This window comes from Schistocerca piceifrons, chromosome X (genome assembly GCF_021461385.2).
Source record: "Schistocerca piceifrons isolate TAMUIC-IGC-003096 chromosome X, iqSchPice1.1, whole genome shotgun sequence".
NCBI lineage: Eukaryota > Metazoa > Arthropoda > Insecta > Orthoptera > Acrididae > Schistocerca > Schistocerca piceifrons.
The window spans coordinates 77,777,159-77,803,251 of NC_060149.1; the positions used below are offsets into that span (position 1 = coordinate 77,777,159).

The 26,093-nt window shown below is 43.3% G+C and overlaps 1 pseudogene; it reads right to left on the reverse strand.

The window, feature by feature from the left end:
• Positions 1 to 6,845: 6,845 nt before the first annotated feature.
• LOC124723782 lies at positions 6,846 to 6,962 on the reverse strand (annotated as a pseudogene).
• Between the last annotated feature and the right edge of the window lie 19,131 nt (positions 6,963 to 26,093).

The following is a 26,093-nucleotide window of genomic DNA, read 5'->3' on the forward strand; positions in this document are numbered from 1 at the left end:
ATATAATTTAAGACATGTTCGCTATATGGTTTTGGAAGCGGACATGATCACGCGCCACCTGTTCCCAAATACTTATACATGCTGCACTATAGGCGAAATCCCATGCAATCATAACATATATTTGGTTTTCCAACATCTTAAACGTCACCTCCCTCATGCTTCAAACTAATACCTCGTACACCTTGTACAGCCTTTATATTCATTCATAAGGGTAGGGATTTGTTAAGTAACAACAAAGACGTACGTTAACGAATAACAGTTTTTTAGTGAGGTGCAAATATTCACAGTAGTAATATAACTATACATCCACAGATCTTGTGGTTCTTACAATACACGAAGTAATACTGCTTTTAAATTCACAGTTCTTGTTACTGTCTGATTTTTTAAATTTACAATTCTTGGTTTTACAAATAATAGTACTGGTTGAAAAAAATTTTTACATTACATTGCAGTACTGATTACAGCTATTGCAGAGGTGCAGTTTCGCTTCCAAATGCTATTCCTATTACTAGTGAAATTCCATCCAAACAGAAGACTTAATTTTTTACATTGAACTGGGTGGCTCTAAACATTTTTCACTTCAAGCAGCTGAAATAATTTAATACTGTACCACAATGAAGTGGATGACCCTAAAATGTTCATCCAAAACAACTACACTAAAATGAATTAGGTGGAACTCTCATTTAAAACTAGCATGAATTGGACAGCTAGCGGTAGGTGAAACTTAAAAACTATTCTATTTACACATGCACTCACACAAGCACATGAAGTGCAAAATAGAGAAACACGATAAACTACTTTTTTTCCCTTCATTCGCAATTTTTGCTCAATTTTTGATCTTTTATATACAATGTATAAATAATTGAAAGTGTTCCCAGACTTTATGTACACCCTGTATATTTGGATATTTTGTCTTGGCGTGTCTATGGACACACTGGCAAAGTCCTCCACGGATCCCGCGCTCAAAGAAAAGAAGCATATCAGTCAACAGTTTGATGATGCACCCCGCTTTCTGAAGCATTGCATCCCAGGACAACCCAGGTGCCGCGTAATAAAAGGCATGGTCCAGAGAGTACATGGCCATGCATAAACTCCAGAACTTTTCAAAAACATCCGCAAGCAAGGGCACGTCGATATCCATGTACAGTATTGCATATTCATCCAGACTGGGACTGTTGAGTTCCCGCCAGACATACACGGCATGCTCATATTCTGCACAAGTTTTGGCATCACCTGTGAGGGTGTTGGTAAATGCAAATATGTCAGGTAGCCTGTTTTCGTCGAGATTCACCTTACTATCTGGACACTCATAAGTGAAAAGTCTATTCCTAGTCACAAGCTGAAACATTTCTTCATTGTGTTATGAATACCAGGTGATATGCATATCCCCCAGAGGTAGAGTTCCAACGAGTGGTGCCTGCATAAAACGTAGCGTGTCAAGGAATCGGAGCTTAATTTTTGGTGTCATTCTTTTGGAGGATGAAACATATTTCTCTACGGTCTCAGGCAGGACACTGACCTAATTTTTCTCCCAGCCGAAGTTAACCATTTGCTCAGCTAGAAAATGAGCGTCATACCCACTTAAATTATGGAAGAAAACGGGTATGTTCGTGGTAACTGATACTTCAAATTGCATACGCCGTGAGCTGCACTGCAGAACTTCCACGTAAGATGAGAATGATCTCTATGGGCAGTTTCCGCCTTTCTATCTAACAGCAGCCAGCAAATATGAAGTTAACCGCATCAATGTATAATCTTTTATCCTCCTCCTCCGATTCGGTAAAGGGGATGCTGGTGCTGTAAAGCCTATCAACATCGCATGAGAGTTTTTCAAGTTCAGTGAGCAACCAAACCGCAAGATTATCCCCGAAATAAGATTCATAGTTGTCAAGACTTGAATCGTATGAGCATGCAATTTGGTACACTGCCGCATACGGCATGCTTTATTGTGTGAAGTTGGTATGTGAGGCTAAGGTGTTCCCTTCACAATGGGTGACAGAGACAAGGAGACATTCGACGCCTGCTTTTACAACAAACGAACATTGTTCCTGGTAGTGAGCATTCTTGAACAGAATGGACATGTTTTGTTCTGATAACACGTATTGGTTCCTTGGTTTCACAGTCTGTCAGATGTCTTTTAAAATACTTTTCTTCTGACAAGGTATTTAGAGATGTGGAGCAAACGTGATGTTTACACTTGTGTTTCTTGAGTTTGATCCAAACACAATGGTGATTATCAGCTTCAGAGAAGAGCAGCATGTTTACACGAAGATCACGCTCACCTGTATGTTCCGAAAAATTTAGTGGTCCAACTACAGTATGCTTGTCTTGCTCATCTGACTTGCTTTTCGGCCTCTTCAGACCACAAACGTGAACCGATATTCCGGGATTTTGTGCCTAAAATTTTGGTATGTCCTGAATATTTAGGGGAACTCGATACCATCAAATTTATACCCCCCAGGGATTTCAATTTTGAGCACATGGTATTGAACCCTACGCTTTGGATGCACATCATAATTTCTTTCGCAAGCGAGGACTGACAATGCAAAACAAACATTTTCCTTTTCTTTTTGGACATTAATACATGCCTTCATATCAGCTATATCCTTAGGGAGTTTGATATAGCTGTACTGTCCATTTAACAGATCATAGATATGAATGTGGATGTCGAGGTGGGTATTTGGTTGAGTGCATTAGTTAACCCTCCACCTTGGGAAACCAGGCCAGTATAGCACCCAAGGTGGATTCACGATACCACTCAGCGATTGATGTACTCCAAGATATAATGCCATTATCACCCCAGATGAAGTGCAGGCTTTTCTCCTCAGCAGCACCCTGTTGTTTGGGGGGGTGGGGGGGGGGGATGAGTCAACTTGCAGCAAAGTACTGTGTTACATTTAATGGCATTATATTTAGAATCATCTAAGGCTTTGAGGAGCTCTGCTCCCAGCACTGGGAAGCACGCTTCTATAAACCTGACTAGGCCGTGATACCTCCGGCCGGATTATCAATCCTAGTGAACGAGATACGCCCCTCAAATGCCCTAGGAAGTGCTGAGCACTCTAGACGGTTCATGACGCCCCGAAAGTGATGTCCTTCACTGTCAGGGTGAGATAGAGCACTGCCGCTAGGCACAGGTTCAGTATCATTAACTAGGAGACGACTGTGTCCATCTGATGGATGACAGTATTGGAGAGGAGGCACCTTCTGGGGTGAGGGGTACGTGCTGAGGTACACATACCTTTTGCTGTCAGCAAGTTCGAAAAGTCCTTGCTGGAGTAGGAGGAGGTTGTGGCGGGGAGCTCCTGTGGGAGCAGTCAGAGTGTGGAGGGCGTTAATTATGCTGCTGCATGTTGGAGCGTTCACCATCGCTGGCCTGGGTTGGTGTGCGACAGTTGCTATGACTGAATCACCCACAGACCCCAGAGGGTATTTGATGGTGCAGGGGCCGGCACTGCTACAGCCACAGCTGCTTCCTCTGCCTCTTGCACAGCAACGAGCGGTGCTTTACACAGTGGTACACATCGCTTGGGTGCATGTTTGATACTTGCCCCCACAACCACCACCGTAGGTGCACATGCCACAGCAAGCTGTTATGGTGGCAGTGGTGGTGGCATCTCTGTAACATACAAATAAAGGAGAAAAATTAAGTACAATGCTCAAGATTTTTGAAATATATGCTGTAAATAAATAACAACAAGTAAATATATCAGCATTCCAGAATAATAATTATATGCTGTAACGACGACAGTTGCCTTATAATCACCTTGTACACTCTGGGTCCCAGGATTGAGCAGTTAAGTCGATGTTTATTTCCTGCCTTTCGGTAGCCACCATCTCATGCACCCTCTCCAGTATTTCACCCTCTCCAGAACTGTTGTTGTGGAGCCACCGATCCATCTCACAGCAATCGCCTACAACAAGATAGTGGTTGTAAGAAACAACAACAACAACAAATTTGAATTGAATTTGCCTACAGCGAGATATTGATTATACACATAAGGGGCGTTCAAAAAGAAACGAGCTGGAATCTGGAATGCGCAAACCAGTGACAGGATGGTAATATCGTGGCGTGTGTAACGACGTGTGGTTCCGATCAGAGCGTGGAAGTTCACAGACCGTTGCTAGAGGGCATACGTGCACGTCACATGACTATACAGAACTAGCAGCAGCAAGCATCAATCGTCTAACACTGCCAGTCACATTGCAAACAGTGACATGGAGGCGTCAAACGAAGAGCAAAGAGGTGTTGTTCGTTTTCTGACAACGGAAGGAGTAGGGGGAACGGACATTCATCGACGAATGTCGTAATTGTACTGCGAACACTGCATGTCCATTGCAAGGGTCAAGGCATAGCACAAGCACTTCAGGGAAGGACATGTGTCGTTAGCCGATGATGCACGGTCTTGAGCACCACACTGTATTCGCTACGACATCGTCCAGTTGGTGGATACACTCATTACCCAGGACTGCCGAGTGACAGTGAAAGCCATAGCCGCCGTAGTCGGATTGAGTGTCGGAAATGTTCACACCATCATGAAGGAACGACTGCACATGCGCAAAGTGCGTGCCCAATGGGTGCCCCACAGTATTCAACCACACCAGGAGGCATGTCCAATGGCCCACTGTCTTGCTCATATGCAGCGCTGTGCTCGGGAACACAATGCGTTCCTGGCACGAGTGGTGGCTGGAGATGAGTCATGGTGTCACCGCTTCGAACCAAATCAAAACGACAGAGTCTCCAGTGGAAGCATCCTGGGTCGCCACCACCAAAAAAGGCCAAGGCCCCCCACGAGTGCAGGAAAGGTTACGCTGACGTTATTCTTTGACCAAGATGGCCCCCTTCTGATTCACTACCTGCAGCACAGGAAACAGTGAATGCCCAACGTTACTCGCAAACCTTGACCACCCTTTGCCAAGTAATCAAATCAAAACGACTTGGCAGTCTCACTCGTAGGGTCATTCCGCTCTATGTCAATGCAAAGCCTCATACAGCCAACATTGTCGCGGCACTCCTGCATAAATTCAACTGGGAGGTTTTCAGCCACCCTCCATACAGTCCGGACCTCTTTCCCTGTGATTACGCCATTTTTGGTCCCCTTAAAACGGCTCCGAGGGGGCAACGATTCACCTCGGACGACGACTTCCAGCTGTACGTGCGGAATTGGTTAACAAACCAGCCTCGGGAATGTTGTGACAGCCATTCACCGTCTTGTGTCACAGTGGAACAAGTGTCTCAACAGCCAGCGTCAAAACTTCTAACATACAGGTACTGGTTTCTGTAATTATGCCTCTGGCTCGCTTCTTATTGAGCGCCCCTTATAACTATGGAAAAAATAATAAAAAGTTCATACCAGATGGAAGTGATGACTCCTGGTCATCATTCTCGACGTATACACCTGCTAGATTCTTATCCTCCTCTTGCTCCATAGCAACATCTACAACAAAGAAGACTATATGCCTCACACAACTGTGCATGGCGAAAAAAAAGTTTAACAGCAGTATATACAAATGTACTTCCGTTTTTGCTGCATTTCGGCCTCCAGCAGCTGCTCAATGTCGGTCAGCTGCCGATCTAATGCTGCGAGATCAAATATTTTATACACACTTCTTACGATTTGAATACATCAGGAACTATTTTTCTGAACATTTAAACTATCACACAGAATTTGGAGATGTACTTACATGATGGAGCAAAACCTCCTTGGCTTGTTGCCCACTTTCAACTTCAAACTGCTGCTGCTCTAATGCTAGAACAACAGTAGAGACGTTATTAGCACTTGTTACGATTTGAGTACTTTAACAGATGTTCTCTGAACGTGTAAACTATCACACACCCAATTCTGAGGTGTACTTATATGATGGTAGCAGAACCTCTTCAGTTTGCTGACGACTTTCAGTTTCCAGCTGACGTTCTACTTTAGCCAACATTTCGGAAATGAATGCTGCAATAGCAAGAAAAAGAACTTTTATAACAACTTGTTACCAAAATGTATCACAATCTCAAAAGATTTGAATACTTTGCTACGAAATTTTATAAACGTCGCAATTTGAACTCATTATTTTTTTTATAAACACTTACATGGAAATTGACCCAAGTATGGCTGTTTCCCACCACCACTGCCGCTGGCATTGTTACTGGCTGGCCGTTTCATGTTGTGAGATTCACACGGACACAGCTGGGCACTGTCAAAGGCTGACAATGACTGTGGTGGGGATTGGGCTTTATATACCTTTAGACTCCAAACTCTATTTTGTAGAGGACCAATAGGAATTCACAATGCTATACCAGCAGGTTATAACTTGCCCTCCTTTTCTTCAAGTAGGCTGAAGCAGGCATGGTGCAGGTGTATGAGAAACAGAATGCTGGTGTGAAGGAGAAAAAATATCTGAGACAAACATCCTTTGTTTCCCAGCAAGTGTCTGCATGTGACTGGAAAATGGAATACAGCTGCTAGCCTTATAAAAACACTCTTTGTTCATTCTGGGACAAACAGACAGCCTGACACTTCTGACATCAGCTACATTCCTCAAACTACTTGTTGTTGTTTGTTAGGATACGGTTGTGGGAGGCGGACGCTAATCTTGTCTTCTTTTTCTTCTAGCAGGCTGAAGCAGCCTTGGTGCAGGTGGCTGCTGTGAAGCACTCCGTCTTCAGGCCACAAGTGGCCCATCGGGACCATCCGATCACCGTGTTATTCTCAGCTGAGGATGCGGATAGGAGGGGCATGTGGTCAGCACACCGCTCTTCCGCTCGTTATGATGGTTTTCTTTGACCGGAGCCGCTACTATTCAGTCGAGTAGCTCAACAATTGGCATCACGAGGCTGAGTGCACCCTGAAAAAGTGCAACAGCGCATGGCGGTCCGGATGGTCACCCATCCAAGTACCAGCACGTCTGACAGCGCTTAACTTCGGTGTTCTGATGGGAACCGATGTATCCACTGCAGCAAGGCCGTTGCCCGGTTACTGTGAGGGAGAAAAAGTCTGACAAGGGGAGGCCGCCAATTGTGAAATTCAGATTCGATTCATACTGCACATAATAAAAGCTCATGGCCAGAGGTGTAATGTGGCAAGGCACCAAGATGCACTTCTCAGCCGTTGTCGAGAAAATCGACAGTTAAAAGAAACCGTTGCGGTGAAATACTCTCTACGATTTATAATTTCCGACAGCTTCGTGGTGCAGCGGTAAGCGCTCGGGTTCGTAATCCGAAGGTCGCCTGATCGAATCTCGCGCCATGCCACTTTTTTTTAGTATTTGTTTTCTGTAATTCAAATATATATATATATAATTCCCAGCAATCGGTTGCAACAATTATGCATATAATAAGTTGTTGAAAGTCGTTTGTCGTGGAAAAACTGGCGACTTCGAACGTGATTATGTTTTCCGCAAACAAAGTTGTATTTCACAAATGTTATTAATTATCTTCATAATGTTTACACGTGTAGTTAACGGAAGATGTAGAAACGATATTCCGAAACGAATACGTATAGTGTAAGTCAAACATTCGAATTAGAGACCCCACGATATACATACATATATATATATATATATATATATATATATATATATATATATATATATATATTTGAATTACAAAAAACAAGTATTAAAAAATAAAGCTAGCACGGCGCGAGATTCGATCCAGCGACCTTCGGATTACGAACCCGAGAGCTTACCGCTGCACCACGACGCTGTAGGAAGTTATTAATCGTAGAGAGTATTTCACCGCAACAGTTTCTTTTAACTGTCGATTTTCTCGACAACGGCTGAGAAGTGCATCTTGGTGCTTTGCCACATTACACCTCTGGCCATGAGCTTTTATTATGGGCAGTATGAATCGAATCTGAATTTCACAATTGGCGGCCTCCCCTTGTGAGACAAACAAACATAGGGGTCTTCCAAAAACATCCTTTGTTTGCTGCCAAGTGATTGCCTGTGTCTGGAAAACTGGAAGCATCTGCTATCTTTAGAAAACCACCCTTTGCTTATTCTGGGACAAACAGATATGCCGAGCGGTTCTAGGCGCTTCAGTCTGGAACCGCGCGACCGCTATGGTCGCAGGTTCGAATCCTGCCTCGGGCATGAATGTTTGTGATGTCCTTAGGTTAGTTAGGTTTAAGTAGTTCTATGTTCTAAGCGACTAATGACCTCAGATGTTAAGTCCCATAGTTCTCAGACCCATTTGAACCATCTGACAAACAGATAGCCTGGCACTCCCAAAGCCGGCTGCAGCACTAGAAATACATGTTGTTCGTTAGGGCACAACTGTGGAAGACGCTAACCTCCGAAAACAAATCTGTTGTTCATGGTAGATGCCCACTGCTATGCACGGGCAGCTTATACTACAATCATCTGCTGATTTCTCTTTGACCACTGACCACTGGGACAAACAGATATGCCGAGCGGTTCTAGGCGCTTCAGTCTGGAACCGCGCGACCGCTACAGTCGCAGGTTCGAATCCTGCCTCGGGCATGAATGTTTGTGATGTCCTTAGGTTAGTTAGGTTTAAGTAGTTCTATGCTATGCACGGGCAGCTTATACTACAATCATCTGCTGATTTCTCTTTGACCACTGGGAACCACCTGTGGCACTGTGTGGAAACGGAGGGTGGGGAGGCCGCTAGTGTGGGTGGGGAAGGGATTACAGTGTTTGTGGTCGCCCTAGGCTGCTGTGGTCCAACCTGTTGGGCAGCGCACGTGACATGGGACGCATTACTGCTCATTCACTGTCAGGATAACATGGGACTGCCACACCTTGTCAGACAGTTTCAACTTGCGGTAAGGAACATCTAGCACCCGGTGGGGCGACCAAAGTATACAATGAGATGAGAAGATAAATCAGAGTATCCCTGCTCTATTACGTGCAAATTTTGTCCTCTGCAATGCATAAGTCACCAATTTCCCGTCCTTTGAATTTTCCCTGTCCTGCAAAATGTAAGTTATATCCTCTGTAGCCCATAATTCCCCGATTTCCTGGACTTTGATTTTTTTTCGATTAGTACCATCTATCCCCGCTTTTCCATCAACAATTTCCGTTAATATTATGTCCTCTGAATTGACAATTGAATTTTACAGCAAAAATGCGAAATTCCTGCCAAAACGCGAAATTCCAGCCAATAGGTCGGTGAGGGGTAGGACTGCGGAGGGAAAGGGAGTGTGTATGCATGTGCCAGCAGAGGAAAACACATGACATTATCCGATGGTGGGGATGGTGGTGGGGTGGGTTGGAGGATGAGGGTAGTAGGTGCACTCTGTATTTTTGCCAGAGGTACCCAAGATGGTGGCGACGACGTCATCCAAGATGGTGGTGTGTAGACTTGGCAACAGTGCATGACATAATCCAAGATGGTGGCAATGACGTCATCCAAGATGGCAGATTTTGGCGGGAAGATAGTTCAATTGTGCTATCTCTACAAACCTTAGAAGGCAGTTGGGCCACCAACACTAAGTCACCCGACAGCCACCTCCTCCTAGAGATTTGAAGGAAAAGTACTCGACCTGTGCTGGACATAAGTCTTTATTTTCAGTCTTTATTTAAATAATTTGACGCAGTAACGCTATCCAGTGTGTTCACCACAAGGTCCAGACTCCAACAGACTTAGTACACAGTACCATAACCGGAGGGCGCTCTCATCCATGATATAATCCAAGATGGCGACCATGATGTCAACTGATCACGATAGTACCGTTATACAAGATGGCGGCAGACAGTGTGTGGTGTGCGTACTGTAAGACCTTCAGCACACACACCATCAGATTATTTGACTTGTCGCTCTAAAGAAGTAGGCGAGTGTCAGCAATATGTCTCGTGGTCTTATTGTGGCGTGTTTATCTTCTGCCGTTAGGTCAGACGATAGAAATGTCACTTGCACGCTTAGAGTAGCAGATTGACGATGACCAACTTTAAACAGAACTTGATTAATTTTCATACACATTTATTAAAATAATAACAAGCATAAAAATTACTATTTACAATTGACACTCTGAATTTCCTTTGCTATTGGTACGTTAGTCTTATTCTCACATATATCTCTGATACTTGACAAAAGTGTCTATACATTTATCTTCATGGCCATGTACAGGAATATGGTAATCCTATTAGGTGTAGACTGAAACTTGACTATAGACTGGTACAGACTGGTGCAGACAAATGCTGACTGGTACAGACTGGTGCAGACAAATGCAGACTGACTAATTGGAAGTCTGTACAATCGTTATAATACCTTGCGCATTCATATATCACTTCATGAGTGTGATCCACGAGCATAAAAGGTTCTACGTTAGCAGCAATCTCATTGGCTGCGTTACATATTAATACGCGGATCGGCAGAGGCAGAATTTGGTCCATCTCTATGGCAGCGCCATCTCGTAGTGCGAAGACGGACGAGTGCTGCACCTGAGCTGTTGTGCTCAGCAGAGTGCGCTCTAGTGGGATAGTTGTGTACGCACTGACTGCACAGAACTATGTACACAACACAGTGTGTTCACCACGAGGTCTGAACGTCATACACAGTACCACCACCAGAGAACACTGCGTCCATTCCATGGTGTAATCCAAGACAATGGGGCAAAATGACGGGAAAAGGACTGTATCTGTGCTGGACATAATTCCTTATTTTTCAGGCAGTGTCTCCACCACAACATCTAGAGACCAGCTGACCAAGTACACAGTAGTTCCATCAGAGGGTGCTGTCATTTCTCCTGTAACGAAATCCAAGATGGTGGTCTGGAGGGGGAAAATGACATGAAAAAGACTCATCCTGCACAGGGCTGCTGGAGAGAGCAATGAAGGAGTGTACTTTATTTATTTTGGAGCAATTTACTTAGGGATGGATTTTGACAGATAGTATATTTATCACATCGATACAAAACACACGCTCTGGCGTGCTTGGAGTCACACCACACTATTCGCAATTGTTTTCTGCAGGCGAGACTTTCAACAGTAAAATTATTTTGCACAGATTGCTAAATTGCACAGACAGTTAAACTCGCATAAGTTGTCTATGAATCATCAAATACATACAAGACACACAGGAATATTGGAAGCCAGGAACATATTTACCAGAGTAACTACAATTAAATATTAAGATTGCTGTTACAGTCTGACACTGATCGATGTACAGGTAATGTCTCCTCTTGACAGCTATGCTTCTGGAACGAATCTCAGAATCTATAGCGCACATAATTTTCCACATAAAAAAATCTCTCTCAGATCCTCGTGGTTATCGATGTGCTGAATCTACATGTCCCTCACGATAGGACACACACTCATCTTCTCCAGTCATGCCACAAAATAAGCCACAGTAACTTTAAAATGCAATATATACACATTTTACACAGACAGTGAGTTATCTTTTATATCTGTACAGCACCCAAAAAATTATGGTATACCTACACTCACACCATCTATATTTCTCGATTCTCCTAAGTCCTAGGAAATTATCTCACAAAGTCTTACAATCAGTGCTTATGGAAGGAGCTGCATGTTGCCAGGATTCTCTTAAACAAGTGTTATGAAGGACAGGTGTCATACACTATGTGTGATAACAAATACTGCACCTGCGGATGTAATGCTTGGAAAGACATTACTGACGCAGGCTGGTATACTGTAATCATCATCACTGTCGATAGAACAACAAGGAAACTGCAAAATCGTTCTTCCTCGCGTTTCTAACGTGGCACCCCGTTCATCACGTGTTACCCTTCCTGCTTTCAAGATACACAAACATTCTCACCGCTATGTAGAGGCTCCTATATCCCAGCACAATGGATGTCTTGTGAATGAATGGGGTACTATACTTCGCTCTTATCGAATTTACCCGTCGAATTAGTGATGCCGTTGGTGTGGAAGCATCGTCTGCCTTTTCTTTTTCTTTCTGCAGATGGGGTTTTCAGTGGCAAAAAACTATTTTACACTGATCGCCATATTGCACTGACAACTAAACCTCGCAATGTGCCCTACATATCGTCAGATACAGAAAGACTCTTACTCAGTTACACTGCTTTCCCACTGAGGACAGGAGCTTGAATATCAGAGCATGAAACTGATCTACAACCCAGCAATATATCACCGTGTACCGTATCATTGTAGTAAACATACAATTCGTATCCTACACCATACAAAAATCGCCCATTTTACATCATTTGTACGCATACCACGAAGACATACATCACCGTAGTTACACTCGCGGCACTTGATATTTTGCTGCAAGGTCGGCAGTCATCTACTCCCGGCGGGTGACCAGAGTGCCCTCAGTTGCCCAAGGTCACTTTCAGAACTATTCTAAAAATTTGGGCTCACTCCTCCTAGACACAAACACATTACTGTTTCTGATCTGGACATGCTTCCCTGCTTGCTTTTTACTACACCCATCTCCACACTCTGGTAAGAGAGAATATAAACACACACAGTCCTAAGGCTACAATGTTCTGCGCTTAAAATGCTCTATAATGTTAGATTGCTTGCATTTCCGGCCAATCTGTCGCATGGAATGTGGCGCTGTTAATATTCCAATGTAAAAAATATTTTTCAAGCGGATGACATACATCACTCTTCCTGGTTTCTCTACAATAAGCTATGTTATCGAACAGTAAAACGAAAAAACTACTTCCATAAAACATTTGGTCTGCATGATATGAGCACAATATAGCTTTCCAGAGACGTATAGCATCCACTGTTCACATCCAATCACGGTTCAGAAATTATACAATGCCTGCATCAGCCCTATATAAAATGATCGTTAGTAATGGGGGAAACCTCTTACAAGGAAACAGATAAACACATAGCAGCAGCGTCTGACATGTGAAAATTACAAGTCATTCAATCACTAAGTCAGTAAACACCACATCTGTCAGACAAATGCATACATGGGGATTGCAGTACATTACAAGCACCTATTGCTAACTTAGTTATGAAGCTGAAGTCTCGATTTTACACCCAAGATGCGGCAGGGGGATGGAGTACATCGCATGAATCACAGTTTGTTCAGAGGAAAGTGTCACATTTCGTCACACATGATACGGAAGTTCTCTGATGGCCGACAGGTTTACTGTTAATGATCGCAAGTAGACAGTGGTTCAAATGGCTCTGAGCACTACGGGACTTAGCAGCTATGGTCATCAGTCCCCTAGAACTTAGAACTACTTAAACCTAATTAACATAAGGACATCACACACATCCATGCCCGAGGCAGGATTCGAACCTGCGACCGTAGCAGTCGCGCGGTTCCGGACTGCGCGCCTAGAACCACGAGACCACCGCGGCCGGCAAGTAGACAGTGCTTTAAATCACATACAGAAGACGTGGCTGTATACAAGTCGAACGCAGGTTATGTCACGTGGCTAAACCATCCTGACAGAACAGTGGAAAAACTGACATGTAGCAACTTCTCCCTCTCTAGAATGCACCATCAGTCTACCATTAAATCGTACCTCGTTACAGCTCCATCTCAATCGATCACCCCAACCACTCTCTGTTATCCTTTAACACAGATGCAAGTAAGTTTAGAGGCGGATGGTTCTCTGTCTTCCAGAAAAGCTTCAAATACTGTAGTCAGTTCACGTGTATCACTGGTACCTCAATAGGCATACAGTATAAACTACCTCAACGGAGAAAAAATTGAATGCTTGCTTGATTCGTTTCTATTCCATGTCGACGTTTCCTCGGATTCCCATTGCTGCCGCATACTTGTCGCCATTAACAAATTGTTCTGCGTGAACCAGAAGATACGCAAGTATTTACACAATTTCCCCGCATTTCAGTGTATATTCGGTCAATTTATACCTATCCCAGTCATTTTTCCCAATTCTATCGGTTTTTTTATGTCAGTTCTATCCATGCAATCATGACACAACCTCTCGTTCTGTGTTCTAAAATTGTTTTTAAATGTAGCACAGCTACACTCGGTAATCGAGAGTGGAAATAACTATTTCCTCTATTTGTTTCGAGTTCTCACGTAAAGGTCTTTGAAAACAGGATAAGTTTCTAGTTACTCAATGATCTAGAGCACCCTCCACCTGGTTAAGGTTTGGGGTTCGGTGAGAAATAAGTCCCAGTCTGCATCTTCGGAATTATGTTGCGTCAACGATTGATAGGATACTGCTGTGCGCAAACCATGCGAAAATATATTTGTTCTTGTAATCCCAGAGTCTGGAATGGGTGTAGAAAAAAGCAAGCAGGGAAGCCTGTCCAGACCAGAAAAAGTAACGCGTTTGTGTCGAGGGGGGAGCAAGCCCGAATTTGTAGAACAGTTCTGATAGTGAATTCAGTCTACTGAGGATGCTCTGGTTACCCATCGGGAGTGAATGAGTGCCGGTCTCGCAAGGAAATATCTAGTGCCGCGAGTGTAACTACAGTGATGTACGTCTTCATGGTATATGTACGAATGATGTAAAAGGGGCGATTTTTGTATGGTGTAGGATACGAATTGTATGTTTACTACATCTAACCGGTTCACAGTGATATATTGTTGGGTTGGAGATCGGTTTCACAGTTCGGATATTCAAGCTCCTGTCCTCAGTGGGAGAGCAGTGTAATTGAGTAAGAGTCATTCTGTATTTGACGATATATTGGACACATTGCGAGGTTTAGTTGTAGGTCCAATATGGCGATCAGTTTAAAATAGCTTTCTGCTGCTGAAAATCTCATCTGCAGAAAGAAAAAGAATAGGCAGACGATGCTTCCACACCAACGGCATCACTAATTCGACGGGTAAATTCGATAAGAGCGATGTATAGTACCCCATTCATTCACAAGACATCCATTGTGCTGGGATATAGGAGCCTCTACATAGCGGTGAGAATGTTTGTGTATCTTGAAAGCAGGAAGGGTAACACGTGATGGACGGGGTGCCACGTTAGGAACGCGAGGAAGAACGATTTCGCAGTTTCCTTGTTGTTCTATCGACAGTGATGATGATTACAGTATACCAGCCTGCGTCAGTGATGTCTTTCCAAGCATTACATCTGCAGGTGCAGTATTTGTTATCACACATAGTGCATGACACCTGTCCTTCATAACACTTGTTTGAGAGAATCTTGGCAACATGCAGACCTACCGGAAGCGCTGATTGTAAGACTTTGTGAGATAATTTCCTAGGACTGAGGAGAATCGAGACATATAGCTGGTGTGAGTGTAGGTATACCATAATTTTTTTGGTGCTGTACAGATATAAAAGATAACTCACTGTTTGTATAAAATATGTATATATTGCATTTTAAAGTTACTGTGGCTTATTTTGTGGCATGACTGGAGAAGATGGGTGTGTGTCCTATCGTGAGGGACATGTAGATTCAGCACATCGATAACCACGAGGATCTGAGAGAGATTTTCTTATGTGGAAAATTACGTGCGCTATAGATACTGAGATTCGTTCCAGAAGCATAGCTGTCAAGAGGAGACATTACCTGTACATCGATCAGTGTCAGACTGTAGCAGCAATCTTAATATGTAATTGTAGTTACTCTGGTGAATGTATTCCTGGCTTCCAATATTCTTGTGTGTCATGTATGTATTTGATGATCCATAGACAACTTATGCGAGTTTAACTGTGAGTGTAATTTAGCAATCTGTGGAAAATAATTTTACTGTTGAAAGTCTCGTCTTCAGAAAACAATTGCGAATAGTGTCGTGTGACTCCAAGCATGCCAGAGTGTGTGTTTTGTATCGATGTGATAAATATACTATCTGTCAAAATCCATCCCTAAGTAAATTGCTCCAAAATAAATAAAGTACACTCCTTCCTTACTCTCTCCAGCAGCCCTGCGCAGGCTGAGCCTTTTTCGTGCCATTTTCCCCCTCCAGACCTCTATCTTGGATTACGCTACAGGAGAGATGACAGCACCCTCTGGTGTCAGTACTGTGTACTAGGTCAGCTGGTGTCTAGATGTTGTGGTGGAGACACTGCCTGCAAAATAAGGAATTATGTCCAGCACAGATACAGTCCTTTTCCCGCCATTTTGCCCCATTGTCTTGGATTACATCATGGAACGGACGACAGTGTTCTCTGGTGGTGGTTCTGTGTATTGTGTTCGAACCTCATGGTGAACACACTGTCTGCCGCCATATTGTATAACGGTACTCGCGTGATCAGTTGACGTTATGGTAGCCATCTTGGATTATGTCATGGATGAAAGTGCTCTCAGTGATGGTAGTGTGTACTAAGTCAGTTGGAGTTTGGACCTCGTGGTGAACACATTGGATGATGGTACTGCATCAAATTGTTTAAATAAAGACTGAAAATAAAGATTTACATACAGCTAAGTCGAGTCCTTTGCCCTTGACTCCCTAGGAGGAGGTGGCGGTCGGGTGACTTTGGTTAGTGGAGGTGACCCAACTGCCCTTTCTTTCCAAGCATTTTCTTAGGTTAATAGAGAGAGCCCAACTGACCTATCTTCCTGCCAAAATTCAAACTTGGCGATAGTTCCTAGGACGAGGTGGCAGTTGGACGATTTAGGTTAGTGGAGGTACCGCAAGTGACTTATCGTGGAGGTACCCCAAGTGACCTATCTTCCCGCGATTTTCATAGGTTAATAGAGATAATCGTGGTGTGATGCATTATCCTTTTGGAACTTCCAGCCATTGTTCTGGGGGAGTGGAGGGGAGTGCAGTTAGGTTAGTGGAGGTAGCCCAATTGACCTATCTTTCCGCCAAAATCCGCTATCTTGGATGACATCATCACCGCCATCTTAGATGATATCATGTGCTGTTGCCATGTCTACATGCTGCCATCTTGGATGAGGTCATCGCCGCCATCTTGGATACATTTGGCAACAATGCAGTGTGCACCAGAACATAGATTGTCCCAATACTGAGGGTGGGGTAATTAATTGATCAGTTTAATTAATTTACGTGTCTATTTAATATCAAAAGTGTGCTGGGAGCACAATCACCTTACTACTACCAGCTAGTTGGTTCTTGCCCACAGCTGCAGTGGCAGGTCCCAGCAATGACACTGTATTGTTGAATAGCAAACTAATACACAGTATACATTGGATATCTCTGTGATCATGTGTGTTGCATATATTCTCTGTGGGAAATTGAGCTATTCAACATTCCAGAATGAGGTTTTCACTCTGCAGTGGTATGTGCGCTGATATGAAATTTCATGGCAGATTAAAACTGTGTGCCTTACCGAGACTCAAACTCAAGCCATTTCCCTTTCATGGGCAAGTGCTCTAGCAACTGACGACCCATCCTCAATGCTTCAACTCTGCCAGCACTTCGTCTGCTACCTTTCAACGTCTCAGAAGTTCTTCTGCGAAACCGCTGCAGAGTGAAAATCTCATTCTGGAAACATCCCCCAGGCTGTGGCTAAGCCATGTCTCCATCGTATCCTTTCTTCCAGGAGTGCTGATTTCGCAGAAGAGCTTCTGTGAAGTTTGGAAGGTAGGAGACAATGTGCTGCCAGAATTGAAGCTGTGAGGGCTGGTCGTGAGTCATGCTTTGCTAGCTCAGTTGGTAGAGCACTTGCTCACGAAAGGCAAAGGTCCCGAGTTCGAGTATCGGTCTGGCACACAGTTTTAATTTGCCTGAAAGTTTCAAGTTTCCTTTCAACATTAATCACTGCCAAGTGTTGGCACTGGACATGTTGATAACATCCAAATTCCTACCACTCCAATCAACCCTTGATGTCCCTTCATGGCCAGCGCTGGTGCACTCTGGCATACACACGCATGCATGACTGTGGCAGTTTTCTCCAGCCTCAGAGTGTTGGCACTAACGGCATATGAGGGGACTGGCATCATGCATGTGTACATCAGGACATGAACGAGTAGGATGTGTGAGTATTTTGATGATCTCTGACATCTAGCCATGACAACTACTGTTATGGACTGGATCATGATTTAAGTTTCTTGTGTTTAGTGCTTTTCAGTCCATCACATTGGACTCTGTCTTGCACAGGTATTTGCTGTTGTCTCTATCCTATCATGTGGTAGACCCTTCCACCTCCATCTGAATGTATTGGAGAGAACCAATTTAGGAATTCTATAGTGGTTTAAAAATACAATTGTGATGTCAAATTCCTGATTGATAATCATCCTCGACATCTGGCCATGACAGGTACTACTACTACTATGAATTGTATCATAGTTTATGTGTGTCATGTTTAGTGCTTCTCAATACATCGCAGTGGTCTCTGTCACAAAGGGGTATTTGTTGCTGTTGTTACTATCCCATCACGTGGTAGATCCTCCCTCCTCCTTCCAAATGTAGTGGAGAGAAACAGTTTAAGAATTCTACAGTGCTTTAAATACCCAGTTGTAACATCAAATTCACGATAGGTCGGTTTATTGTTTCTGATATTTGTATTGCGAGCATGCATCTGTCCCGCCCCTGACGCAAATTGTTTGACATAGAATGCAACTCAGCTGATATTTGAGATTTTCAGGTACCTCTAAAGTGATGTGCTTCCTGTGAAATGACCTAACTGTGTTGGTATCGACTGATAGGAGGCAAGGGAAAAAACCCATTAGGGTTTGGAAATAAAGTGGTTGCAGGATTGAGTCCCACAAAATATTCCAACCCTAGTATCCAGCAATAGGAAGCAAGGAGAAACTGTTCCACACAAAGGGTATCAAGTTAATTAATTGGTCAATCAGTCTCACAAAGTGAGGTAATATTTCCAAGATATCAATGGCTGATGGTTTACCAACTAAGCACTGGTTTGTTTGCAGTTTTATCCAATCATTACCAAAGGTGTGTGCAGGCCCAGCAGTGGTAAGCTACAGGACATGACCACTTGTGAGAGAGAGAGAGAGAGAGAGAGAGAGAGAGAGAGAGAGAGAGAGAGAGAGAGAGAGAGAGAGCAGGTGTTCCAACAGACCAACATGACAGCAATCATAAGGCCCTGAGTGGGGGTAGTGTACTCTCTTAGATACCATTGCTTGGCGCAGTCAGACAGCTGCTGTAGTCTCTTGGGCCATTGCTGTCTGCAGGCCAGCAGATGATGGACAGTGTGTGCTTTGCCATCAAAAATGGCTCTAAGGACTATGGGACTTAACATCTGAGGTCATCAGTCCCCTAGACTTAGAACTACTTAAACCTAACTAACCTAAGGACATCACATACATACATGCCCGAGGCAGGATTCGAACCTGCAACTATAGCAACAGTGTGGTTCTGGACTGACGTGCCTAGAACTGCTCGGCCACAACGGCTGGCGCTTTGCCATCAAAAGATTTCAGATAGTGTAATTATATGTGATGAGTGTTTCATGACAGCCAATTTCCAGGTAGGCGAGGGGAGTGGGAAGGGTTGGTTTATCTGAGGGGGAGTGGTTCATTAATTGTTCAATTTAATTAAGTAGTCAATCATACTGATAGAGTGGTAGGTGACGTTTCAAATAACTCAGGCGTGAAAGAGTACCTGTATCAGTGAGGGGAAGTGGGGGGGGGGGGGAAAGGTTGGAGGTTTCCTGAGTGGTTAGGAGGAGGGGGAGGGATAGAGGAACAATAGGTTAAGGGCCTGTCAATCAGAAGGAATGATTATCGCCAGGGGGTAATAACCTGTCAATCACAGGAGAACAACAGGTTTCCTCCTGAATTGCATACTTGCCTCTGATGCAAGTAACCCGCACTAACAAACGCGCTCGTGCTGGCCTTGCCCAACTACCCTCACAGATTTCTGAAGAACGTTTCACACAGTGCCCTACTGCAGGTTTTTAAAGAAGGTATCAGCATACAGGATAGGTTAACACACTCTCAGGTGACAAAATTCATGGATAACTCCTAAAATCGTTTTGGACCTCCTTTTGCCTGGCATAGGACACGACATCGCATGGACTCAATAGGTTATTGAAAATTCCCTGCGGAAATACTGATCTACGCTACATCTAAAGCCTTCCATAACTGTAAAAGTGTTACTGAAATACTCGAATTCTCTAACGATTTCCCAAATCGAGTGTCCCATGGATCTAGCTCCAACTACCAGTCCATGTTCAAAGTCTGGTAATTCCCGTCATGCGGCCATAACCACGCCAGAAACTTTTTCGGATAAATCACCTGAGCACAAATCACAGCTCCACCAGTGCATTGTCTTTTTATACCTTGTGTTCGCGATACTACCGCCATTTGAATATGTGCATATTACTATCCTGTGACTTTTGTCACCTCAGTATATACAGGGTGTTCTGAAATTCCCGTTACAATCTTCTAGGACTTGTAGAGGGGAGTGAGTACCAGTGGCGGTTGTTGTGTAAGAACAGAAAAGCACATGAACACACGAAATTTTGACACCTTGCTGATTTATTGGTTATTTTTCTTTGAATGCTGTTAACTGTAATGTAGATCCGATAGTCCGAAATGCACAGCACGAAATCTATCGCGCTATGCTACATGGCTACTTCGTGTAACTTGGCCTTCAGCTGTGAACGTTTCGAGGAACTTTCACACATGCTCAGTTGGCATGACATAATTGCCTTATGGGCCAAATACATACGGATTTGATAAACAATGTTCACGGTTCACAGTGTGCACAGTTAGCCCTTACCACTCAACTAGAACTATATGTCAATGCTACCAGATGGTAGCACACTGCAGCATACTCTTATCCCCACTCACTCGGCATAAATCTCGTTAGATGGTAGCACATTCCCCAGATATTTCAGTTCACTCACTATATAGTAAAATTAGATCGGACATCAGTAAACCTTCCAGTTATACTGATAGAAAACCTATTTTATGGGATTCTGAATGAGATATAGTACATTAAGTTTGGGATTTCATCATACAGTATCCACTTGAGAGGCTGAGAACCACAAAGCACATTATAGTCGATTGTTAGGCTGTAGCATTTATTCATGTTCGGTGGCTCATTTTCATCTGGGATGTAGGCCCTCATTTTATACATGAAAATTCACGAAAAGCTGTCTCACTGATTTGTATGATATTCACTTCAGTGTGGGAATGAAGACGGTGTGCTTTTAGCCCTTATGGTTCTCAGTGCCTCATTTGTAATGTAGTCAAGTGACCATGTCGGTAGACAGTACTACTTGAATTTAATCATTTCCATAAACGTCAAATAATTGCCGGGAAAAGTTTAGCTTCAAAGGAACTAGTGCCTCCCAGATCAGATCCATTTACTGAGAAAGTGTCGAAATCAAATAAGCGTGACTACAAGCGACCATTTAACAAAGACGTTTGTAATAAGCGTATGTTGTTGAGTGGGTGCAACGTAAGAATGTCTGATTTTGAGCTCGGAAGTTAATTCGTTAGCTAAGAGATGTGTTATGGATTTTGTACATTTGTCAGAAAGAAATAAAAAAAAGCATGAAGACTCCCACTTACACAAAAATGCGGAACGGAAAGTAGCGAAAGCTTGAACATTATTTCGTTCTTGCCCTAAACTGTACTTAATTATGTACAAAACAACAAAATTCCACAAAAATAATTCTTTCTTTTCTCAGACAAGTAGTGCCTACTATTACTATTACTATTATTATCATTACCGTTATTATTATCGTTATTATTGGCAGAGCTTGTTGTTGCATACACAGGTTGATAAGCATAACTGCTATACAGCAGATGCTATTAAGTTCATACTCTCATATTGATCTAAATCTAAAATTCTTTTAACACCCAGAATGTATACTCATGACCCGCCACTGGTGGGTACATAATATTTCCACTTCTGTTTGAGGAACTGAATTAGGCGCAACGCAGTACAATTATTCGGTAACAATTCTAAAAAAAAAAAAAAAAAAAAAAAAAACATAACGAAAATCCATTTACCACTTAAGCTCATTTGTTTGCATTAACACTTAAACGTGATGTGTTTACGTTATTCCAAAACAAAAAAGAACCCCCCCCCCCATACTGTACATACAGAACAGTACTGATGCATTACAATAGCTGCTCCATATGGCGCCCACCAACATTGTTACAGACATTGTGCCTACGAATCATGTTCTACTACACAATCTCCATCCCACCTGGTGTCTCTTCAGTGTGTAGTGCAGCGGCCAAAACTCGTGCCATCAGATCTTCATCGGCTCTACAGGAGTCTCGAAATTGAAACTTTGTATAAGACCCCCAAAAGAAGTTGTCTGCCGTAGTTCACGTTATCCTGTCTATCTTATTACATACCAGGACAAGCAACTCTGAGGCTTTTCTGTTTTCCTCAGCAGACGTGGACGCGTTAGACATCTGAACTGAAATCGTCGTAGAACGTAAATGGGACATTTCTAGACAAAGATTCCTATTCAAAATGTTATATACTCACTCACCTCTACAAGTCCTACTTTTTTTTGGAACGGGAATTTCCGAACATCCTGTACGTAAGTGGCTATAGACACCACGAAAGAAATGCAAAAATCTCACGGTCTAGCGATCAGGCAGACGGATCGCAATTTACTCTCTACCAGAGCCCTGAAATCACGATCGACTTCAGTGTGTGACACACCCGTTTGCTGGTCATACCCAGGACCAATTTGGCTCACTTATGCGACAGGGCGCACAAGGATCCGAGCGTCAAGACTGGTAAACCAAAAACGAATAAGTGTGCCCTCGGTAAACGAGCAGTCCGAGACGTTTGAAGTCACATTGTCGATACAGTAAGAACTTCACCACAGGCTCCCCAGTCTAAACTACTCGCAAGTGAAGTCAGTCTATGGACAGGTCCGAAGTAACAACCACACATGCCAGAACCTCGACTGGAAGGTGCTTACCAGACGGAAGTCCCACACTTGAGTGCTTTGCACCTCTCCAGAAAAAAAAAATCCCTTTTCCGCCAAGTGCACAAACGACACCCCCTTCATGCCATCTTGAGCCAATCACAGGGTTCTAGAAACGCTAAATCTCTCCTCCCACACGACAGCACAAACTCATGTCGAACCAGGGCAAGAGTTATAAAACCTGTATCTCCAAAAAAAAAAAAAAGAACCCGCCAATTACTGTCTTTTTTTAAGTTTTCACAGAGGGGGAAGATGATTTTTTCCGAAGTTGTGTCGCTTCCCAAGTAACAAGGGGACAGATGCAATCTTAAAGATCTTTATCTAAGTCACCTGTGCCTTGGAGCTTGTTAGTCCTAGCTATGAGGTGTAATAAAGATTCTATCTCCAAACGTTTCTCAGATGCTGAATTTTTTCTTATACAACCGAGACAGCTGGGGAAGTGGTTCACTGGCCTAATTGCACTATCGACAAATACGAAAACAGGTGAATTTTTATTATGTGTGGCTCTGCACACAATGCCTGATTTACGACTCCACTGTGTAGATGCATTCTTTCAGACTATCGCACAAAGCCCAGGCTTTGGCTGGCGCCACGGCAGGTAGCTCAGCATTGTTCTGCTGGAGACCTGTCTCAATGAGGGGCTGCCCTGTCTGCCCTGTACAGCTGTAGGTCTATCCGGCAAGATTTACTATTCTTGAGTCTGTTAGTGTTTGAGATTCCCACCAGGTCTGCTTAACGGAAGATATCAAAGCAGTTCAGAGGCAGGCTGCGACATTTGTTACTGGTAGTTTCAATCAGCAGGCAGGTATGAAGGAGATGCTTCCTGAAGTCAAGTAGGAATCCCCAAGGGAAGGCACCGTTCTTTTTGAGGAATGATACTGAGAAAATTTCGAGACATGGCATTTGGAGCCAATTGCAGAAAGATTCTACAGCCGCCAACGTATATTTCCCGTAAGTACAATGAACATAATATACGAGAAATTAAGTTTCATATGAAGGAATACACATAGCCGTTTTCTCCTTGCTGTATTTGGAATATAACAGGAAGGGAAATGACTAGTAATGGTACCCTCCGACACTCAGGCTTGCATAGTATGTAAATGTATATGTACATGGACAATAACTGACGAATCAAGATTCGTGATGGGACACTAACTGACTTTGCAGGTCCACAACTTCGGTTGTCTTGGTATGACGTTTTTTGTGGACGTGTAAGGGCGGACTGAAGAGACGAACTATGTAGACGCCCTCTCCACATTTACCCTCATCGCGACATTGGCCGTTGTACGGCGCCACGAGAACAAACGAACGGACTTTTGCAAACTGTGTTACTGCCCCAGAAAAGAACGCGCCGTTTTGCTTATGACGAAAGAACTACTGAAGGGGGACATATACTGCATGGTACCTCATAAGTGTGTGAATATTTTTTGTGTTTGTACAGACTTCTGTTTTCGTCAGTTTTGTCCATAGGAGAACCATATTTTATATTAGGTCTTCTGTTTCACCTCACTGGACGTTTAAATAACTAGTTAATGTTATTGTATTTTTTTATGTAACACAACTGTTGTCACACTTGCCTTTTGTGTAATGCTATACAGCTATTCACGCTATACATTCTGTTAGAATTTTGTGATCGATGTTTTATTTCAGGAAGACAATTTCTTTTATTTCATTCGTGTCACTGGTCAATGTACAGCGCCACGAGAACAGATAATTGGACTTATGCAAAATGTGTAAGTGCCCCACAAAAGAATGCGTCATTCTTGCTTGTGACGAAAGAACAAGTGAAGAGTTTAGACATACACTGCATGGTACCTCAGAAGTGGGTGAATATTTTTGTTTGTACAGACTTCTGTTTGTCAGTAAATTTGTCCAAACGACAAGTATAGTTTATATTATGATTGATATTTCAGCTCAATGGACATTTAGAGAACTAAATAATGTTTTTGTACTTTCGTGATATAACATCACTGTTAGTAGTAGGGCAAGAGTGGCGTCATCCCACTCTGCACTGTTGCCACATTTATGCAAGATGGTGGATCCAAGATGGTGGCCATAGATGAGGCAACATCTCAGTGACATCATGGTGTGAAGTTCACATTTTGGTGGGAAAATAGGTCAATTGGACTAAATCCACTAACCTAACCACCCTCCTCTCCCTCTCCCCACCCCCTCCTCTCAAACCTCCCCCATCTGGAAATTGGTGGGAAACAGACTCAGTCTGCGCTGGGCTGCCATATAGGACAAATGTAAGTCTTTAATTTGTATGCATTGCTTCCATTACCTCCCTTCCCCCATCTGGAAATTGGTGGGAAAGGGACTCAATATGTGCTGGGATGCCAGATAGGATGGACGTCAGTATACATTATATGAATATGGTGTCCAAAAGAACAGACACCATTGGTGATCTTGCACCTCCCAAAGAATATACCGACACACTTGAACACAGACTCTAAAAAGATCGTGGCACACTTGTAAAACCTCTCGTCTTCCTCCACTATTCTGGAACATTTGCGTGCATAAACAAATTAGGTAAAATGTTTAACAACTCAATACATTTGCAAATGTTGCATTAAACAATTTGTTTCAAATACACTCACTCACAAAACACTGCACTGTCTTCCCAGGTGCACTTGGAAAAGAAATACATTACAGCATAATGCACTCGAAAAAACAGATTGTTAAAAGTAAATGAGCGCAAATAAACCACGTCGAAACTCTGAAGACGAGCCTGCATCACGTAAAAAATATTGTTAAATACACTATCACAGTTGTTTGCTACACGAGGCATGGTCATAACTGGGGGACCAGCAGAGCAACAGCACGTCCGTCAGCGGGCGCAGCTCGCCACAGAGTGAAGTGCAGACCGGAAGCTGGGTCTTACAGCTGTAGAGCGCACGAAAACAGTAGCCAGCCGTACCAGCATCAACCTGTGATGTGTGCTCAGACCAGCATTCATCCGCAGGTGGGGTAGAATGCTGCACTCCTTTTGGTCCCTGAAAATACTGTCCAGGACTTTCCATCAACCACCCTTCCTGATTGATTCCCACCAAATCAGTGTGTCTATATAAACCCTACCCCCCACCCCCACTCCCAGTCTCATTCTGCCAGTGTCAGTTTGCCAGTGTCGTCGTTCTTTTATTTGCGTGTGCGCCCGTTTGTAGTTGAAGAAGATGAAGCATTCGGCCACATCAAATACCATCAACGTTAGCAGCAAACGTCGTGGAACTGTGGAAGAAGAAGAAGAATATGAATTGTCACATAAATAAATTATTTGTTTTTTTTTACATTTAGATGTAGTGTTGAAACCGGTAAAAAAAGTTTTGTGTGTTAAAAAATTCTCATCGGTAATCCAGTTTCTTTTCCTTGTTTTACAGTGCAACTACAGGATTTTATCCTAGATTGCGAGGGCAGATGGGAG